This window comes from Myotis brandtii, unplaced genomic scaffold, assembly GCF_000412655.1.
Source record: "Myotis brandtii unplaced genomic scaffold, ASM41265v1 scaffold2175, whole genome shotgun sequence".
Taxonomy (NCBI): Eukaryota; Metazoa; Chordata; class Mammalia; order Chiroptera; family Vespertilionidae; genus Myotis; species Myotis brandtii.
The window spans coordinates 1,533-6,858 of record NW_005358158.1 but is presented as its reverse complement, the minus strand read 5'-3'; the positions used below and the strand labels follow the sequence as shown (position 1 = coordinate 6,858).

The window sequence follows — 5,326 nt, the reverse complement described above, 5'->3', positions numbered from 1 at the left end:
AGCCCAGATCCAAGGGCACTGGAAAGTGCCCAGAAGGAAAGCAGACTTACCCTTCAGGCCCCGAGGTGAGCCGTCACTGGACGCATGCCTACGGCTCTCTAAGCTGCCTGGCCGGGACCCTGAGAGGAAAGGACAACCCTTAACCCAAAGGGCCGATGACCCAGTCTAGCCCAGACTAAGCCCTCCAGTCTAACAATAAGGACATAACAGAGCCATTCTGCCACAGCTCAGAGGAGCGCCCCCAGGAGCACAGACCCGGATTCTGGAGACGCCCCAGGAGGGTCCCGCCTCCCGAGTGCCAGGCCCCGTGCACAGTGGGCATGGGCTGTGCGGGATGACAGCCTGTGCTTCTGTGTCTGTGAGGTCTGGGGCTGGGCTCAAACAAAGAAAATTTCACCCAGAACTCCGGTACAGACCAAACAGGGCGGCTCTGGGAAAGTGAAGCATTGGAGGGGTGGGGAGCCCACCCTTACTACACATGGAGCTTTCTAGAACACGTGGAAACACCCTGCCTAGACCAGGACAGGGGCACCTGGTGAGGGCGGGAGCCAGCACAGGACAGAGTGTGCATGCCCACGGGTGGACAATGAAGCCTGTGCCTGCTTCCCCTCGGTGGTCCGAGGGGGCGGGTGCTGGTGTCTCAGGAGGAAAGAACGTGCTCGCTTTCCGTGGCTGTTTGCTGTCCTTCAGCTCCTTCTCTTTTTTGTATCAAATTGACATCTGCCCCAAAGGGAAAAGAAACGGACCTCCCCCGTGACAAGTGTGGGGCAGCCGCCCTCCTGGCTGCAGTGTGTCTAGGGCAGCCCTCCCTGCCTCCCTGGGATCAGAGAGGGAGCACCTGCTGCAGGGAGGGCGGCCCCACCCGGCCAGGGCAGGGGGGCCCTTCCAGGCCTGCAGACCTCCCCTCCTGGTCCATGCTCCCAGCGCATGCAGTCCCACAGCGCCACCCCAGGTATCATCAGGGCTGGTCCCCCTGCACAGTCACAGCTGGGGACAGGGACTGTGTGCCAGTCCTCCCTGCACACAGCTGGTGTTGAGCTGAACTGCACTGAGAACCGGGGACACACTAGGAGCAGATCTGCTTCCGCCCCACCAAGCAGTCTGCCCTGGACTCACTGGGGCACACGGCACCCAGTTCCCCAGCCCTGGTGCACTCCCCAAATATCAGGCATCAGAAAAAGCCTGTTAGCAGTGGGGTTTGGGGGTGAGCCAAGTACTTGGTTCCCATGAAGAGCACAGAAGGAAAACTTGAACAAAAACCCCACCTTCCTCTTGGAAAAGGACGTGTCACTGAAAGGCAACTGTGATACAGCTCAGCGGCTCCCAAAGCCTCCGTCCATTCCAGCCCTGCTCTGCCCACCCCTTCGCTTCTGTTTCTTGATGAGAGAAGCTCCAGGAATCAGAACACTTAGGAAGATGATCCCTTTCCTCAGCAGATTCAATGTAAATCTGGCCCCTAGGTGACACTTCCAAGAGCGGTGGCCGACTCCTCCTGTCGTGTTACCCTTCACCCAGTGTGAAGAGGGGAGAGCTCCGCGGTGTCACACTGCCCCCCACAGAGCCTGTCTCTGCCCATAAGTTGCAGGAGCCCATGCCAGCACCATGGAGCTTTCTAGGCAATGGGAGGGTGGGAGATAGTGCTCCTCCTGCACTTATTGTTGATACTTCAGAAGCCGAAGCCAATGTAAAAGCTCTCAGCTTTTATTTTAATTAAAAAGTTAGCTTCCTACCCTCCTAGGATTTTGTTCTTGGGAAATTATAAAGACCCAAAGCGACTGTTAATTGTCTAGAACAGCCGTGAACAAACTACGGCCCTCGGGCCGGATCCTGCCCGGTTGAAATGAATAAAACTAAAAAAAAAAAAAAAAGACCATACCCTTTTATGTAATGATGTTTACTTTGAATTTATATTAGTTCACACAAACACTCCATCCATGCTTTTGTTCCGGCCCTCCGGTCCAGTTTAAGAACCCATTGTGGCCCTCGAGTCAAAAAGTTTGCCCACCCCTGAATTAGCTCAAAGAAATTTGTATTGAGGAAAATATAGCTCTTAATAAGCTCTTAAGACATGTGTCTTAGAAGTGGTCAAAGTCATAGACCCAGATCCTATTGCCAGACGTAATTTAACTCTGATTATTCAGGAAAAGGACTGAAAGCTTATAGAAAATGTCTAGCAGAAGAAGAGTGATTTTTACAGACCCATCCAAGCAGCATTCAGTCTTCTTCAGTCCAAGGAGCTACTGGACATTGTAGCATCCCATGTTCATGGACATGGTAGGCTCATCCACAGTGTGACTCAGAGCAGTCATACCACAGAGAATAACCTTGTAATAAAAGCCCTGCCTTTTTATGGCAGAGTTGGGTCTTGAAGAAAGTTCTCCTTGATGTCCAGTCTTTAATTTTCAGTCCTTAGGCTTAAACAATTTTAGAACATTTTGGCATTTGAGGATTTATTAAATACTAATTACCTATAATAATAAAAGCGTAATATGCTTATTAGACTGGAAGTCCTTTCAGACGACCTTCTGGACGGGGCCGAAGCAGAGGCAGCCATGGCAGCGACGGGGGGGCCAAGCCCCTTGCACGGATTTCGTGCATCGGGCCTCTAGTATGTCTAGTAAGTACTGTGCTTGGGGAAATAGAGGGATCTGAAATAGAATTGACACTTAGTGGAACTTATCCTTTTTTCTGAAGGGAACCAAAGTCCCAAATAACTGAGATTTGTGATCTTGCCACGTTGCTATACTGGGTGCTCCTATGCGTACTGGAAAGTAAGGCCTATTTTTAAATAGTATCTTTTATTTATTTTATCTTATTTATTTGAATTTATTGGGTGACTTTGGTTCACAAAACCATACATATTTCAAGTGTACAACTTAATAAAACATCATCTGAAGACAGCATTGTACACACCTTGCCCCAAGCAAAGTCTCTTTTGGTCCCCATTCCTCGTCCATGCCCCCCTCCTTGCCCACCTCCATTCACCTTTCCCTCTGGCAATCACTGCACAGTTGTGTGTCTATGGGTTATGTGTATATGTTTTTGGTAATCTCTTCACCTTCTTTCATCCAGTGGTATTCCCCTCCTGCCCTGTGCTCACTCACCTCACCTCCTCCCAGGGGTACTTCTGATTTGTAAACCAGGGGCCAGGTCCTGAAGCTGAGCCAGGCAGCCTAGAGGGCAGGGGGCCTGTCTGTCTTTGCTGGGCTTGTCAAACCACGGTTATGCTTGTCATAGCTTCCAGGGTCCAGTGGGAGGTAAGATGATGAAAAATCATAACCGCTTCTTCTCTCGTCAGTTTCTAACACCTCCGGGGCCGTCATTTCCAGCTCTTCTGCTGTCCTCAGATGCTGTCATCTCTAGGTCATAAGCAGAATGTCTTTTTAAGTTTTAAGCTGTATTTCTCCCCTCTGTTGCATATTTTACATTTCCCAGTGCTCATCCCCAGATGCTACTTTTCACAGCATCCTGCTCTGGTTGCACCATGCAAAGTGGCTTACTCTGCTGTCATGACGGGCATTTTAAAGCTTTTGTCTCTGTGCTTAATGCCTGCTGACCCTGTTGCTCTCACATTCGTTTGTCTCTGGTGTTGCAAGCGCTCCTAGGTGTCCGGGACCCTGACTTCTCATGGGTTCCCCCTGGAAGATGTGACCCGACTGCCCTGCTGGGAGTGTCTCCCGCTAATCAGATGCCTTGAAGAGGACCGTAATGTCCCATCTAAGGTGTGAGCACGCAGGGCTCCTGGCATCTGGAGACATCCAACCTGTCAATCCTCCCCGAATCCCCTTGTTTTTCAGTCTAGGACACCTGCCCTCCATGCCATGGACCGGCCTCCAGTGCAGGGACCCTGTCAAGTCTCCTCCCTGGAGAAAAAACCTCCAACGTTGCCTGAGTTTAGCCCAAACACTGGTTCACCTCCATAGTTAGGAAGCCGCTTGGTGCCACCAATTCCTGAGCAGTGGTGTGGGTCCCAGGGCTCAGGCCCAGATGTCTAGATGGCGGAGTTACCCTCCCAAAGTCGCACAGCTGTAGGTGGAGCTGAGCTCTGAACCTGTGTCTGTGGGACGCCAAACCTGTCCACAGAGTCACCCACCTGCTGACCACCTCTCAGTCTGAAAGGCACCTCCTGCCCCTGCGAGGTGGGTCTTTGGGAAGGACCTCGGGCCGAGATGCTCATCCCTCTTGGCTCTGGAGGGACCCGTGACTCACCGTGGGTGCGGCCTGGGTGCCGGGAGGTGGAGCTGGAGCTGGAAGGAGCTGTAGTGATGGCTGAGGATGAACAGGCCCCGGAGCCCAGCTCTGATGGCCGGGGCTTGGTGGCTGGGTCAGCGGAGGCATCTCCTGGAATGCGGTCAAGGCTGCCTCTGGGTGGGGCCACTCCCTTTGGTATTAGGTCCCCAGGGCCTGGGGCAGAGAAGCACAGTGAGAAATGGGGCTGCAAAATCCCATGCCAAGGTGGGGCGATCACACTGAGGCCTAGAAGCAGAGGCAGCAGGGCCAGGGAGCCCAGGGACAAAAGCGGGGCCGTGTGCCTCACGGACTGTGGTGTCAGGTGGGGCCCTGGCAGAAGCCTGAGCTGGAGGCCCCGGGAGGCCGGCCCTGGCTCTAACCATGGCTCACAGTGCGAGCCCCCAGCAGCCGGGAGAAAATAAAGGGTGAGCTCAGGAGGCTCAACAAAATGTTGGTAAAAGTCCAACACGTTAACTACTGGGCCCCCTGCCGTGTCCCTCAGTCCCTGATTCACTAGTAAGAAGACCTGGCCTGTGGCTGCTCAGGACCACTCCCGACCTGTGGGCCAGGCCCTCAAGGTCCAGGATGTGCACCCTGCCAATGGTCTTCCCTTATGATTTGAGAAAGAAATTCATTGCCACCCTAAAAGTCATCTGTTTAGGAAGTCTTCATCTCTCATGGTGACTTTAATTGCAAGAATGGTTTTTACCTTGTATGTTTTGCAAATCTCTGAATTTTCTACTGTGATCACATACTCCTGTCAAAGTTAAATAAAACCCTAATAAATACAACAACATTGGGCAGAAAAACACACCTAAAAGACCTCCTACTACCTCGTAGTAGGAAAGGGGATGGGCTCTCCAAATACAAGTGAAAAATGAAAGCTGTTGGAGTTCCTCAGAGCATCAGGACAAGGCTGTTTTGCACAGTGTCCGGCTCCAGGCAGCTGGAGGGCTATGGTCCTGGAGCCACGCCCACTGTGGGGATTCCGGCCCCTCCACTCTCTCCCAGGACCTGCTGCCCCTGCCCCTCAGCCACCCAGTGTCTGGACTCACAGGGAAGTTTTGAGCACCCAAGCCTTGCAATGTGAAATCAA

The 5,326-nt window shown here is 52.6% G+C and overlaps 1 long non-coding RNA gene across 2 annotated transcripts; it reads right to left on the bottom strand.

The window, feature by feature from the left end:
• Positions 1-29: 29 nt before the first annotated feature.
• Positions 30-4,865, bottom strand: LOC106726047. 2 transcript variants are annotated; one of them, XR_001362062.1, is made up of 3 exons: positions 4,210-4,865; positions 3,105-3,359; positions 30-119 (listed from the first exon to the last, which is right to left on the bottom strand). It is a non-coding gene; the product is annotated as an uncharacterized LOC106726047 (long non-coding RNA). The 2 variants fall into 2 exon arrangements; XR_001362061.1 differs by having other exon boundaries at positions 3,110-3,359.
• Positions 4,866-5,326: the final 461 nt, after the last annotated feature.